Genomic DNA, 16,845 nt, shown 5'->3' with positions numbered 1-16,845 from the left:
GTTGATTTTCTGAATCTTTGCATTTTGTTTGCTGCTGTCATACACAAGCAATTTTTCCTATTTTTTCTAATTTATGTAGTTGCCTCATGACGAGGTCTTTGAAAATTTCTTTATGGCCAATACGGCCGCATCCATTTCAGTACGCCTGTATTGAGTTGAAATTTTGTTCATAACCCTGATTTTAGTACGGGTGTACTGAACATGGTACGGGCGCATTGTTTTTTCTGAAATTTATATTTTTTATTTTTTTGTTTTTTCAATAAACAGAGAATAAGTGATCTTCCAGTACACCTATCATCTGTATGCATGTATGCAGTATGATGCACCTAATTCTATTTGATTCTTTTTTCAAAAGAATTAACCGATGCGTTTTTGTGTTTAGATTTTGCCATTCCTCCAGACGGACTGTGCTCTGCCGATTTCTGTTACCGAGGAATGATGCATATTTGATTTTGGTGTCATCAACCAAATGATTCTTCCCTTTCTTTAGAAGATGTGTCAACCCTCCTATTGACCACTATATCTCCATGTTTCCACTAGATTATTCAAAAATCGTTGGGACAAGAGAGAAAAGAAGGAAATGATATATTTTCAAAGGTTTGTGTTTTAGAGGGGATTATTTTATTTTTGAAAAATGGTTTTTGTAAGAATGGCTGGCCATGGTAGGCTTATGTGTTTAGGCTTGTTCGATTAAACACTTATGAGGTTAAGCACATCTTTGTTATTAATGATTGTGCTTTGACAACTTGGATAGCTTTTCTTGAGCCCCTTGTTGAATTCGATTGATGGTACCATCATGGATTTATTTTGTTTTTCTTTTTTGACGGCCCTAACTTTTGCCTAAAACACCCATTTGTGATGTCTTAGCGGGCTTTTGTTTTTGTTCATTATTTTGTAACCCTAATTTTTGCCTAGGTCACCCTTTTGTGGGATTCCTAGCGGGTCTTTTGCTCTTATTTTTGTGCAGCCCCCTTTTTGGGTTTCCTGCCGAGCTTTTTGTTTTTTTAGGATTTTTGTCCTGAATGGATTTCTTTTATCCATGACGGCACTTATTGAGGCCAAGAAAAGGTGCTCCAAGTTGACACACACACTTCCACATAAAAATGATGTGGGTTTATTATTATTAAGATGATTTTAACCTCATTCATGTTTATTCAAACAGGGTTAAAATAATGTGGTCTAGAATTTTATTGCAAGCGAGAAAAGAAGCAATAAAGAATTAATGAAGAATGATTTTATTATAATCGCAGCGGAAACATGTGCCCTATCGAGGCTCGGGGGTCGGGCTGTCCCCGAGGAGTGATCTCTAATAGTCACTGAATTTACACATCCCTATTAGAAGGAGAAAAACATTTTGACGACGACGACCGGCCTTGACGCTTGTGAACCGGCCTTCCTAAAGATCTGGCTTAAAGAACGTCGAGAAGGATCTTGATTCCTCTTCGTTCTTTGATCTTTATAAGGGTTGTATCCTAACCCTTGTTTCCCCGGATTATCCTTGATAATGGGTAGCTCCGGGATTCCTTGGGAGTCCTTGCCTAATCCTTGTCCTGGCAAGTATCCGTTCTTGGTGAGCATGGAGGCTACCTTCTTCATTTCTCGGGGAAACGTTTCGACATTGGCGATTTCCAATGCTTGGAAGGCGGTTTCTAAAGCTTCCTCCGTTGCATCCACGTAAGGTATGGTGGATGGCTAACTGATGAGTATATCATCTTCAGCTTGTACAGTCACCAGCTTGTCACCCACAATGAATTTGACTTTCTGGTGGAGCGTAGAAGGTACAGCTTTCGCATCATGAATCCAAGGTCGGCCGAGGAGACAACTGTATGCGGGAGTAATGTCCATCACTTGGAATTCGACATTAAAGATAATGGGTCCAATTTGGATTGGAAGATTGATCTCTCCCACCACTTCTCTTTTAGAACCATCGAAGGCTCGAACGATCATGTTGCTCGGGCGCATTTGGACTCCCTTGATTGCCAATTGCTTGAGCGTTCTTTTTGGCATCATATTCAAGGAAGATCCATTATCTACCAAGACTTTAGCGATGTGATACTCCTTGCACTTTATAGAGATGTGCAAGGGCTTGTTGTGGTTTGATCCCTCGGCGGGGATTTCTTCATCGATGAAGGTGAGGTGATCATTAGCCTTGATGTGACTAACAATCCCCTCAAACTTGTCTTGGGAGATACTGTGCGACACCTATGCCTCGTTCAAGACTTTCAACAGAGCTTGCCGATGCGGTTCGGAGCATAGGATCAACGACAACAGAATAATCTTTGCTGGCGTCTTATGAAGTTGATCCATGATGGAGTACTCGCTCTGTCGGATAAATTTTAACAGCTAGTCTATCTCCTCCTCGGATTCTTTTTCCTCGGTTTTCTCCTTTACTTTTCCTTTATTCTTGGGAGCTTTATCGTGAAGATCTTCGGGAGTGTAGATCCTGCCACTCCTAGTCATGCCCCCAAGTCCAGCGATGTTGGAGATATCGCTGTCGGCAGAAGAGTGGATGTCGTATATCCACGGCACAGCCTTATTTGATTCGTAAGGGAAAGGTCTTGGAGCGGTGATCCTTAATGGTGTCGGACCTTCCCCTTTATTCGTCTTGATTACCAACAACGGAGTTGATGTGCGCTCGCTTGGCGCGGTTGTTGGCTTACACTTGATGACGAACGGCGTGCGATCCATTTTTGAACATACGCATCGATTTAATCCTTTCTTTTTATTTATGTTTATTACTGAATTACTAGGAGGGATGTATGAAATGAATGATTCCTAGATCCCTCCATGATCTATATGCATGAGATGATGATGTTGAATATGCATGCATTGTGTTTATTGAACTAAGCATTAGCATGTTTTTAGGATTTTCCTAAGATGATGCATGATATTGCTTGGTTTGGGTAAATATTTATTTTTCTTTTGAATATTTTGTATCTTTTTTGTATTTTTTGGGTGAAAAGGGAAACTACCTATATGAATGCAATGAAGGTAGATGTTAACACCATGTACTAGAAGATCTTTATTTCTATTTATTCTTTTTATTTAAAAAAAGAATGTTGTATGTTTAAAAGGTGCAAATGTATGCTCATACAATGTCACATAAAAATGCACAAACAATTCACTCATCCACGAACAGTCACGAGCGAATCACGAGGTAGGGGTCTCCTGCAGAAAAGTGCATATTCAAGGAGGATCTAACTGTTCTCACTTGGTCAAAGGCCCCCAAGGTGCCCCCATTATAGGGACCCAATTCCTCTCGTCGTAAGTCGATGGAAAGCTCCAACGCACTGTCGGACTCGAGTTCATGGTTATCACCTTGAGTGATGTTTTTCCGACAACGGTCTCGTAGGCTCCTATAGACCCATTCAACCGGCCGTACTAACATCCACTCCCTATGGTTAATCACTCATGCCCCCGGGTATAGAGGGAACTGTTGTGTGCAAAGGTTTGTGTACAGTTTGTATTTCAAACAATTGCGGAATTTAAACATACAACAGTTATTTAAAGCCATATAATAAATCATGTTATCATACAAGCAAGGGGTAATAAAGTAATTTTTAACTATTATTTGTTAAAAACAATCTGTCACTAAATGGGACTGACTCTCGAAGCTTCCCCAGTGAAGTCGCCATCTGTCGCCACCGGCCCAAACGGGCCTCGGCGATCGCGAAGACGGTCGAGCTCGCTTTTTATTTTTAGTTTTGAAAATGTATTGGATTATTAGAACGACTTGTTCTCAAACTGAGACCTTGTCGATCTTATCCAATTTATTTATTAAAAGTCTCACCAATCCATATTAATCCCAAGCGGGACCCTCCATGGATTAGTGGTTTTCGCAAAAGGAGGGTTCGTGGAGTCGCCACCAATGTTTTACTCAAAACATTGGAAAAAGGGATAAGGCAATTGATTTTATAAATCAACTTTGGCCATTACAACCAGAGTCGGGTAAGGGAGTCGGTTACGCGTGAGGAAGGTGTTAGCACCCCACAGCGCCCCTTTCGGGTTCCCTATGACAGATTATTTCTAAAATAATAGCGTAAAATTACTAAATTACCCCTATTTATTATAAGCGATTATAAATTAACTATCTACATGATGACAGTTTAAATATGCACACAGAAAGCAGTAAAAGGAAGGATTTAAGAAGAAACCTCTTGAAGCGTGCTTTTATATATTGAGTAAAACTGGGAAGCTTTTTGGCGTTCCCTCGCTCTACAAGCTCGCTCGCTCTCTCCTATAAAATTTTGACTATGGAAATCCGGAGGATTTCCCTTCGACTAGGTTCGAATCTCCAAGCTAAGTGCTCGGAATTCCAGAACTTCGTCGGATCGACTCCCAGAGAGATTTCTAGGGCAGAACACTGCTCAAAAACCCCAGAATACTCAAGGAGGGAGTCAAAACTGAGTGTGAAAGTGTCAAATGACGTCCAATTGACGTCATATTTATAGGGAACAGGCCCAATACGGGCTACAGAACCAATACGGCCGTATTGAAATTTTTGAACTTCAATACGGCCGTATTGAGTTCAATACGGCCGTATTGAAATTCAGAAATTTCAATACGGCCGTATTGAGTTCAATACGGCCGTATTGAAATTCAGAAATTTCAATACGGCCGTATTGAGTTCAATACGGCTGTATTGAAGCTTCAATACGGCCGTATTGATTTCAGTACGGCCGTATTGAAGTTTCAGAAACTTCAATACGCCGTATTGAGTTCACTGCGGCCGTATTGAAGCTTCAATACGGCCGTATTAAGTTCAGTACGGCCGTATTGGGCTTCATTCCCTCCACTTCCTTATTTTGAGCTATTCTAAGACCTCTAGACCTACAGAGAACCCTCCTAGGGCCTTCCAGGAGTCCTTCTGGCTGATCTTCCTTCAGTCTTCGAGAGTCTTCAAGCTTTATTTCCGACCCGGACAATTTTAGGGGTCTACAACGGCCGTACTGAAGTTCAAAAACTTCAGTATGGCCGTATTGGCTTCAGTATGGCCGTATTGTAGTTCAAATTGTTCAGTACGGCCGTACTGAACTTCTAGGAGGCCGTATTGAGCTTCAATCCTTCCACAACCTTATTTTAAGCTACTCTAAGACTTCTAAACCTACGAATAATCATCCTAGGGTCCTCTAGGAGTCCTTCCGGCTGACTTTCCTTTGGTCTTCGAGAGTCTTCGAGTCTTATTTCTGACCCGGACAATTTAAGGGGTCTACAGTTGCCCCCCCTTTACTTAGTCAAACGTTTTTTTGGTGTACCGGTTGACAAGTAAATGAGTTGACCCAATTGTCCGGGGAGTAGGCCATCCTTCTGACTTGTAGTGTCTTCCGGTGGAAAATTGTTGAGTAACCTCTCCAGGTTGAGTATTAGTCGTTGCCTCTCCAGGCTCGTGCATACCTCGGTGCTTCTGACAACCTTGGTAGCGTGAGTTTACCCTCTCCAGGGTTAGCTTCGCTCGACACCCGAGCCGGAAGCTGCATACCTCCGTGTTTTTGACGACGGGGGTAGTGTGAGTACCGCCTCTCCAGGCTTAGCTTCGCTCGACACCCGAGCCGGAAGCTGCATACCTCCGTGTTTTTGAAGACGGGGTAGCGTGAGTACCGCCTCTCCAGGCTTAGCTTCGCTCGACACCCGAGCCGGAAGCTGCATACCTCCGTGTTTTTGACGACGGGGGTAGCGTGAGTACCGCCTCTCCAGGCTTAGCTTCGCTCGACACCCGAGCCGGAAGCTGCATACCTCCGTGTTTGTGACGACGGTGGCAGTGTGAGTTTGCCCTTTCCAGGGATTTGCAATGACTTTGTCTCCACAGTCCACGATGCTGCTTCGACGGTTGTTTTTGCTTTTGATGCCGCTGAGGGCTGGATAACGCAGGGATCCGTCTGGGGGATGTGCAGTTACTCATAGGTTCTTGTGTCCCAACTTTCCATTGCGTAGTTGGTACCCATTGGGGAATTTCTGATTCCTTGGGGTGTAGACACAAAGATGCTCTTTTCTGATGTGAGCGATGCCTTATGATTGGCTGACGTCCTTTCGACGTTGGTGGAGTATCCCGGTTATCCTTATTCGGGTGACTCTTTTGATTTTCCAGTTTTTGTTGCCTCTGTGTAGGCTGTTATCCACTGAGGGATTTTGTCGTTGATTTTGATTGGCCTCTTCTGTTAGGCGGATCATCTTGATGTTCGGTATGTGGTTGAATACCAAATTCCGCTTGGGGAATGATTATTGATCTTTTTTGGATTTTCCTTTTTTTGGAGGAGTGCCTCTGAGTAGGTGAATTATCTTGATGTTTGGTGTTCGGCTGAGTGCCGGATTCCGCTTGGGGAATGGTTATTGATCTTTTTGATTTTTCTCTTTTTGAAGGGGTGCCTCTGAGTAGGCGAATGGGGATTGAAGATCTTATGTATCCCAGAGTATTATTTAGAAAGCCTCTTCAGGCTTAGCTTCACTCGTCGCTCGAGTTGGAAAGCTATCTTCCACTGAGGAAGTCTGAGTCCTTTGACTCGGATATTTCGTTTGGATGATCATTGCTTCCATTGGGGGATCTTACCGATCTTGCTTTGATAGCTCTTACTGGGGATTTGGTCCAAGAGTGTGAGCTGAGAAGTCTCTGGGGAGTATTATTTCAGCAAGCCTCTCCAGGCTCAGTTATTCTGTATGATGAGGGAGTATTATTTCGGCAAGCCTCTCCAGGCTCAGTTATTCTGTACAATTTGTTGATTTTCTGTTCAGCCCAAGAATGCAAGCTGAGATGTTTCTTGGGGAGTATTATTTCAGCAAGCCTCTCCAGGCTCAGTTATTCTGTATGATGCGGGAGTATTATTTCGGCAAGCCTCTCCAGGCTCAATTATTCTGTATATTTGTTGGATTTTCTGAATTTTGCCTTTTTTCGTTGATTTCGGCTTTTTATGTTGGAGGGATCTCAAACACACTCACAGATGAAGCATGCAGAGGAATGAAGATGTTGTGATGAATGAGAATGGGCCAATACGGGCCGTATTGAATTCAATACGTCCGTATTGGTGTGGACGTTATGGCCAATGCTGCCGTATTCATTTCGGTACGCCCGTATTGAGTTGAAAATTTGTTCATAACCCTGATTTTAGTACGGGTGTACTGAACATGATACGGGCACATTGTTTTTTTTTTTTTCTGAAGTTTATATTTTTTGTTTTTTTGTTTTTTTTGTTTTTTTTTGTTTTTTTTTGTTTTTTTTTGTTTGTTTTTTCAATAAACAGAGAATAAGTGATCTTCCAGTACACCTATCATCTGTATGCATGTATGCGGTATGATGCACCTAATTCTATTTGATTCATTTTTCAAAAGAATTAACCGATGCGTTTCTCTGTTTGAATTTTGCCATTCCTCCAGACGGGCTGTGCGATGCCGATTTCTGTAACCGAGGAATGATGCGTGTTATATCGAGATTGGTGTCATCAACCAAGTGATCCTTCCCTTCCTTTAGAAGACATGTCAACCCTCCTATTGACCACTATATCTCCATGTTTCCACTAGATTATTCTAAAATCGTTTGGGACAAGAGAGAAAAGAAAGGAAAGATATTTTTTGATCAAAAGTTTGTGTTTTAGAGGGGATTATTATTATTTTGAAAATGGTTTTTGTAAGAATAGCTGGCCAAGGTAGGCTCATGTGTTTAGGCTTGTTTGATTAAACACTTATGAAGTTAAGAAAGTCTTGTTATTTGACGTTGTGATTTGACAACTTAGATAGCTTCCCTTGAACCTTTTTTGAATTCGGCTCATGGTACCATCATAGATTTATTTTCGCTTTTTGATTGTCCTTATTTTTGCCTAAAACGCCCCTTTGTGGCGTCTTAGCGGACCTTTGTTTTTGTTTATTTTTGCAACCCTAACTTTTGCCTAGGTCACCCTTTCGTGGGATTCCTAGCGGGTCTTTTGCTCTTATTTTTGCGCAGCCCCCTTTTTGGGTTTCCTGCCGAGCTTCTTTTACTTTAAAAGATTTCTTTTTACCCATGATGGCACTTGTCGAGGCCAAGGGAAGGTGCTCCAAGTTTTCACACACTTCCACATAAAAATGATGTGGGTTTATTGTTATTAAGATGATTTTAACCTCATTCATGTTTATTCAAACAGGGTTAAAAATAATGCGGTTTAGAAATTTATTATAAGAAAGAAGAGAAGCAGTAAGAAATGATAAAGAATGATTTTATTATAATCATAATGGAAACATGTGCCCTATCGAGGCTCGGGGGTCGGGCTGTCCTCGAGGAGTAATCTCTAATAGTCATCAGGTCTATACATCCCTATCGGAAGGAGAAGAGCACTTGATGACGACGACCGGCCTTGACGCTTGTGAACCGGCCTTCCTAAAGATCTGGCTTAAAGAACGTCGAGAAGGATCTTGGTTCCTCTTCGTCCTTTGATCTTTATTAGGGTTGTATCCTAACCCTTGTTTCCCTGGATTATCCTTAATAATGGGTAGCTCGGGAATTCCTTGGGAATCCTTGCCAAGTCCTTGTCCAGGCAAGTATCCGTTCTTGGTGAGCATGTAGGCTACCTTCTTCATTTCTCGGGGAAATATTTTGACATTGGCAATCTCCAATGCTTGGAAGGCGGTTTCTAGAGCTTCCTCTGCTGCATCCACGTAAGGTATGGCAGATGGCTTGCTGATGAGTATGTCATCTTCAGCTTGTACAGTCACCAGCTTGTCACCCACTATGAATTTGACTTTCTGGTGGAGCGTAGAGGGAACAGCTTTCGCATCATGAATCCAAGGTCGGCCGAGGAGACAACTGTATGCGGGAGTAATATCCATCACTTGAAATTCGACATTGAAGATGGTGGGTCCAATTTGGATTGGAAGATTGATTTCTCCCACCACTTCTCTTTTAGAACCGTCGAAAGCTCGGACGATCATGTTGCTCGGGCGCATTTGGACTCCCTTGATTGCCACTTGATCAAACGTTCTTTTTGGCATCACATTCAAGGAAGATCCATTATCCACCAAGACTTTAGCGATGTGATATCCCTTGCACTTTACAGAGATGTGTAAGGGCTTGTTGTTGTTCGGTCCCTCAACGGGGATTTCTTCATCGGTGAAAGTGAGGTGATCGTTAGCCGTGATGTGACTAACAATCCCCTCGAATTTGTCTTGGGAGATAGTGTGCGACACGTATGCCTCGTTCAAGACTTTCAACAGAGCTTGTCGATGCGGTTCGGAGCATAGGATCAACGACAACAGAGTAATCTTTGCTGGCATCTTATGAAGTTGATCCACGATGGAGTACTCGCTCTGTCGGATATATTTTAACAGCTCATCAGTCTCCTCCTCGGATTCTTTATTTTCCTCGGTTTTCTCTTCTTTTTTCTTTCCCTTTATTCTTGGGAGCTTTGTCATGAAGATCTTCGGGAGTGTAGATCCTGCCACTCCTAGTCATGCCCCCAAGTCCAGCGATGTTAGAGATATCGCTGTCGGCAGAAGAATGGATGTCGTATATCCATGGCACAGCCTTATTTGATTCGTAGGGAAAAGGTCTTGGAGCAGTGATCCTTAACGGTGTCGGACCTTCCCCTTTGTTTGTCTTGATTACCAACAACGGAGTTGACGTGTGTTCGCTTGACGCGGTTGTTGGCTTGCATTTAATCACGAACGGCGTGCGATCCATTCTTTGAACATACGCATCGATTAATTCTTTTTTATTATTAATGTTTATTAATGAATTACTAGGAGGGATGTATGAAATGCAAACCTAGATCCCTCCATGATCTTTGATAAGAATGCATGATATGAGATGATGGCGATGAATATGCATGCATTGTGTTTATTCAACTAAGCATTATCATGTTTTTAGGATGTCCCTAAGATGATGCATGATATTGCTTGGTTTGGATAAATAACCCTTTTTTCTTTTTTTGGGTATTTTGTTTTTTGTATTTATTTTTTTTGGGTGAAAAGGGAATCTACCTATATGAATGTGATGAAGGTAGATGTTAACACCATGTAACGGAAGATTCTTATTCCTATTTATTCTTATTTTAAAAAGGAATGTTGTATGTTTAAAGAATGCAATGTATGCTCAAACAATGTCACATAAACAATGCACAAACAATTCACTCATCCACGAACAGTCACGAGCGAATCACGAGGTAGGGGTATCCTGCAGAAAAGTGCATATTCAAGGAGGTTCTAACTGTTCTCACTGGTCTGAGGCCCCCAAGTTGCCCCCATTATAGGGACCCAATCCCTCTCGTCGTAAGTCGATGGAAAGTTCCAACGCACTGTCGGACTTGAGTTCATGGTTATCACCTTGAGTGATGCTTTCCGACAACGGTCTACGGGCACCTATAGACCCATTCGACAACCGGCCGTACTAACATCCACTCCCTATGGCTTTCCACTCATGCCCCCGGGTATAGAGGGAACTGTTGTGTGCAAAGGTTTGTGTGCAGTTTTTATTTCAAACAATTGCGAAAATTTAAACATACAACAGTTATTAAAAGCCACATAAATAAAGCATGTTATCATACAAGTGAGGGGTAATGAAGTAATTTTAAACTATTATTTTAGAAATAATCCATCACTAAATGGGACTGACTCTCGAGGCTTCCCCAGTGGAGTCGCCATCTGTCGCCACCCGCCGAAACGGACCTTGGCATTCGCGACGATGGTCGGACTCATTTTAATGGTTCGAAAAGTGGTGGATTGTTAGAACGACTTATTCTCAAACTGAGACCTCATCGAACTAACAATTTTATTAAATGATTCACCAATCCATGTTAATCCCAAGCGGGACCCTCCATGGATTAGTGGTTTTCGCAAAAAGAAGGGTTCTTGGAGTCGCCACCAATGTTTTACTCAAAACATTGGAAAAAGATATAAGGCAATTGATTTCATAAATCAACTTTGGCCATTACAACCAGAGTCGGGTAAGGGAGTCGGTTACGTGCGGGGAAGGTGTTAGCACCCCACAACGCCCCTTTCGGGTTCCCTATGACGGATTATTTCATAAATAACAGTGTAAAATTACTAAATTACCCCTATTTATTATAAACGGCTATGAATAAGATATCTACATGATGAATAAATTAAACATGCGATGCAACAATCAGAAAGCAGTAAAAGGAAGGATTTTGAAGAAGAAACCTTTGAAGCGTGCTTTTATATATTCAAATGTTAGGAGGCTTTTTGGCGCTCCCTCCCACTACACTCTCGCTCGCTCCTTCCCTAAAAATTAATCTTTACTATGGAAATCAAAAAGATTTCCCTTCGACTAGTTCGAATTCTCAAGCTAAATGCTCAGAACTCAACAACTTCGTCGGATCGGCTCTCGGAGAGAATTCTAGGGCAGAACACTGCTCAAAAACCCCAGAATACTCAATAAGAGAGTCCAAGAAGTGTGGAAAAGTGTGGAATGACGTCCAAATGACGTCCTATATATAGGAGTGAGGCGCAGTACGGCCTCTGACATCAATACGGCCCGTACTGAAGTTTTGAACTACAGTACGGCCGTATTGAATTCAGTACGGCCGTACTGAAGTTTCAAAAACTTCAGTACGGCCGTATTGGTTTCAGTACGGCCGTACTGAAGTTCAAAAACTTCAGTATGGCCGTATTGGCTTCAGTACGGCCGTATTGTAGTTCAAATTGTTCAGTACGGCCGTACTGAACTTCTAGGAGGCCGTATTGAGCTTCAATCCTTCCACAGCCTTATTTTAAGCTACTCTAAGACTTCTAAACCTACGAATAATCATCCTAGGGTCTTCCAGGGTCCTCCAGGAGTCCTTCCGGCTGACTTTCCTTTGGTCTTCGAGAGTCTTCGAGTCTTATTTCCGACCCGGACAATTTTAGGGGTCTACACTATGGCCACCCTTAGTTTTCAAGGGAGTGCCATGCATTGGTGGACTTCCCTAATGAGAGAAAAACAAATTATGAGAGAGCCCTCCATTAAATATTGGAATGAACTTAGGAGTGCCTTAAGGAGAAGGCACATTCCTCCTTATTTTGAGAGGGAGTTAATGGACAAGCTCCAAAGACTCCAACAAAGGAACCTTAGTGTGGAGGAATATAGGCAAAAAATGGAGTTGCTTATGCTAAGGGCTGGAATTAAGGAAGAAGAGAGAACCACCATTGCTAGGTTTCAAAGTGTCTAAACCTAGAAATTAGGGACAAGGTTGAACTACTACCCTATAGAGACCTAAATGAACTAGTTCAACTTTGTGTGAGGGTAGAACAACAACTTAGGAGAAATCCTAGCCTTAGGAAGGAATCTACCTCATACCCTAGGAAGGACTTCAAGAAGGAGGGTCAATCCTCCTATTCAAAGGATAGACCACTAGAAAAAGAAAAACAAAAACAAAAACCTTCCGATGAGCCTAGAACTAGTTCTATTAAGTGCTTTAAATGCTTAGGGAGGGGACACATAGCTTCCCAATGCCCCACAAAAAAGACCATGATCATTAGGGGCAATGAGATCTTAAGTGAGGAAAGCACTTCATCTTCTTCATCATCCTCAAGTGAAGAAGATGCTAGTCTTAGTTCTAGTGAGGAAGCACCATGTGAAGGTGACCTATTCATTGCTCAAAGGTTACTTACCAACCAACCCAATGATCAAGACCAATCAAAAAGAGAGAACCTTTTCCATTCTAGATGCAAAATTTTTAAGAAAACTTGTTCTCTCATTGTTGATAGTGGATCTTGTAATAACTTTGTAACCCAAAGGTTGGTTGATAAGCTTAACCTAACTACTATAGCCCATCCTAAATCTTATAAACTTCAATGGCTTAATGAGGATGGACCTATAGTAGTTAAGGATCAAGTAAATGTTCCTTTCTCCATTGGAAAATATAAAGATGAAATTTTATGTGATATAATTCCAATGGATGCAAGCCACATTTTACTTGGAAGGCCTTGGCAACATGATAGGAAGGCCATTCATGATGGTGTTACAAACAAAATTTGCCTAGTCCACCTAGGCAAGAAACACACCTTGACTCCTCTTTCACCTTCACAAGTGTTGGAGGATCAAGTATTTATGAAATCAAAAAAAAAGAGGAAAAAAAGAAGAAGGTTCTAGAGTTGGAGGGTAGTGTCTCCTCCAAGGAAGTTGTTCCTAGAAGTCAATTTTTAATAAAAAATTCTATCAAGAAATTTCTTCTAGTTGAACAACCTCTTCACCTTCTTAATACTAAAAAGACACTACTCTTGGAAAAGAGTAAGGAGGATAGTGTCTCCTCCAAAAATCTTGTGCAAAAGGAAAGTCACTTTTTAATTCAAAATGATTGCAAAAAGACTTTTCTTCTTCACAAAGATTTTAGCTCTTTTTCTATTGCTGCCACAACCTTAGATCTTAAGATCCACAACCTAAACATTTTTGAAAATAAAGGATCTCAAGTTCTTAGTCTTGTGAAGAAGGAGTGGACTTCACCTAGTTCTACTTCTTATGCTACTACTTTGGTGGTGCCCAAAGTAGACAGCCATTGTCTATTTAGGACTTCTCTTTCTTTAGTTATTCTAATAAAGCACCCAACCTTTGGTTTATATTGTTTATTAGATACATCTTATGGTGTCTTATTATCTATTTTTGATCTTAAGGGAAGTTCAAACTGTTGAGCTTAGGAGAGCTTGAAGCCTAAAGAAGTTTTGATGATCACAACACAAGTGTACAACAACAACTTACAACTTGGAAGCACAAAAACAAAGTCAAAGAAAAGTCAAGAACATGCAATGTAATAGAGTTTAGAAATTAAGTTGTTTTGAATGAGATTTTATATTGTGTGTGCTTAGTATGCTTTGTGCATAATCAAATCTATATCTAAACTAAGTAGAGAGTATATGATGATGAGTTAAAACATTGAAAAGTTATTTTGAGACTTAAAATGAAGTTTTAAGTACTAACTCAAAATAATCGATTATTGTTAAATATAATCGATTATTCCAGCAAAAGGCAAAATGGGATGCCTTGCTGCAATAATCGATTATTTGCCAAAATAATCGATTATCCCAGGAACAACTTTATGGAATAATCGATTATCCAGCGGTTTTCATAAAAAGGAAGGGTTCGTGGAGTCGCCACCAATGTTTTACTCAAAACATTGGAAAAAGAAGTTTAAGGCAATCGATTCAAAAATCGACTTCGGCCATGACAACCAGAGTCGGGTAAGGGAGTCGGTTACGCGTGGGGAAGGTGTTAGCACCCCACAGCGCCCCTTTCGGGTTCCCTATGACAGATTATTTAAAAAAATAATAGTGCGAAATTACTAAATTACCCCTATTTATTCTAAGCAATTGTAAATTAACTATCTACATGATGACAATATGTACACACAGAAAGCGGTAAAAGAAGGGACTTTAAAGATATAAACCTTTGAAGCGTGCTTTCTTATATATCTTGACAGAAATTGGGAAGCGTTTTGGCGTTCCCTCCCTCTACAAGACCGCTCGCTCCCTCCTAAAAAATAATTTTTGACTTGGAAATCCGATGGATTTCCCTTCGACTTAGTTTGATACTCAAGCAAAATGCTCAGAACTCAAAAACTTCGTCGGATCAACTCTCCGAGTGATTTCTAGGCAGAGCACTGCTCAAAAAAAACCCAGAATACTCAAGAAGAGGGTTAAAACTCAGTCCAAAAGTGTGAAATCACGTCCCATTGACGTCATATTTATAGGGAAAAGGCTCAATACGGTCTCTGGGGGTCAATACGGTCAACATTGAAATTTTGAACTACAATACGGCCGTATTGAATTCAATACGGCCGTATTGAAGTTCAAAAAACCTCAATACGGCCGCATTGAAGTTCAGTGCAGCCGTATTGAAGTTCAGTGCAGCCGTATTGAATTCAATGCAGCCGTATTAAAGTTCAGTGCAGCCGTATTGAATTCAATGCAGCCGTATTGAAGTTCAGAAACTTCAATACGGCCGTATTGAGTTCAGTGCGGCCGTATTGAAGTTCAAAATGTTCAATACGGCCGTACTGAACCTCTGGGAGGCCGTATTGGGCTTCATTCCTCCACTTTTCTTATTTTAGCTATTCTAAGACCTCTAAACCTACAGATAGTCATCCTATGATCTTCTGGGAGTCCTTCCAGCTGACTTTCCTTTGGTCTTCGAGAGTCTTCCAGCCTTATTTCCGACCCGGACAATTTTAGGGGTCTACAGCTGCCCCCCCTTTACTTAGTCGTACGGCCTTTTGGTGTACCGGCTGACAAGTAAAGGAGTTGACCCAATTGTCCGGGTGATGTGCCAACCTTCTGACTTGTAGCGTCTTCCGGTGGAAAATTGTTGAGTAGCCTCTCCAGGTTGTTGCATACCTCGGCGTTTCTGACAACCTCGGTAGCTAAGTTTACCCTCTCCAGGGTCAACTTCACTCGACGCCCGAGCCGGAAGTTGAACACCAACGTGCCTCTGACAACGCTGATGGTTGAGTACCGCCTCTCCAGGCCTAGCCTCACTCGACGCCCGAGCCGGAAGCTAGACACCAGTGTTAACATCACCGATGATTGAGTACTGCCTCTCCAGGCTCTGCTTCAGTTGTTTCTGACGACCTAGGCAGCTAAGTTTACCCTCTCCAGGGTCAACTTCACTCGACGCCCGAGCCGGAAGTTGAACACCAACGTGCCTTTGACGACGCTGATGGTTGAGTACTGCCTCTCCAGGCCCTGCCTCTCAACATGAGGTAGTTTGAGTATCGCCTCTCCAGGCCCTGCCTCTTAACATTCAGCAGTTGAGTATTGCCTCTCCAGGCCCTGCCTCTTAACATTCAGCAGTTGAGTATTGCCTCTCCAGGCCCTACCTCTTAACATTCAGCAGTTGAGTACCGCCTCTCCAGGCCCTGCCTCTTAACATTCGGCAGTTGAGTATCGCCTCTCCAGGCCCTGCCTCTTAACATTCGGCAGTGTGAGTTTACCCTCTCCAGGGTTTTGAGATGATTTTTGTCTCCACAGTCCACGATGCTGCTTCGACGGTTTTTCTGATTTTGTGCCGCTGAGGGCTGGATAACGCAGGGATCCGTCTAGGGGATGTGCAGTCATTCATAGGTTCCTGTGCCCCAACTTGCATTGCATTGTTGGTACCCATGGGGAATTTCTGACTCCTTGGGGTGTAGACACAGATGCTCTCTCTCTGAGTTGAGCGATGCCTTATGTTTAGCTGACGTCCTTTGACGTTGTGGAGTATCCCGGTTATCTTTATTCGGGTGTCTCTCTTTGATTTTTCTGATTTTTGTAGCCTCTGTGTAGGCTATTATCCACTGAGGGTATTCTGGATGTTGATTTTGATTTTGTCTCCACAGTCCACGATGCTGCTTTGACGATTATTTTTGTGCCACTGAGGGCTGGATAACGCAGGGATCCGTCTAGGGGATGTGCAGTTACTCATAGGTTCTTGTGTCCCAACTTTCCTTTGCATAGTTGGTGCCCATTGAGGAATTTCTGTTTCCCTGGGGTGTAGACACGAAGATGCTCTTTCTGAGATGAGCGGTGCCTTATGATTGGCTGACGTCCTTTCGACGATGGTGGAGTATCCCGGTTATCCTTATTCGGGTGACTCTTTTTGTTTTTCTGGTTTTGTCGCCTCTGTGTAGGCTGTTATCCGCTGGGGGATTTTGTCATTGATTGTGATTAGCCTCTTCTGTTAGGCAGATCATCTTGACGCTTGATGTTTGGCCAAGAGCCGGATTCCACTTGGGGAATGATTATTGATCTTTTGATTTTTTTTCTTTTTGTAGGAATGCCTCTTGAGTAGGCGACTGGGGATTTGGGGATCTTATGTATCTCAGAGTATTATTTAGGAAGCCTCTACAGGCTTAGCCTCACTCAACGCCTGAGTTGGAGAGCTATCTTCCACTGAGGAAGTTTTAAGTCCTTTGACTAGAT

This window comes from Cajanus cajan, chromosome 6 (assembly GCF_000230855.2).
Source record: "Cajanus cajan strain Asha chromosome 6, NIPB_CcT2T_4, whole genome shotgun sequence".
Lineage (NCBI taxonomy): Eukaryota > Viridiplantae > Streptophyta > Magnoliopsida > Fabales > Fabaceae > Cajanus > Cajanus cajan.
The sequence above is the reverse complement of the archived record's forward strand: the minus strand, read 5'-3'. Positions refer to the sequence as shown.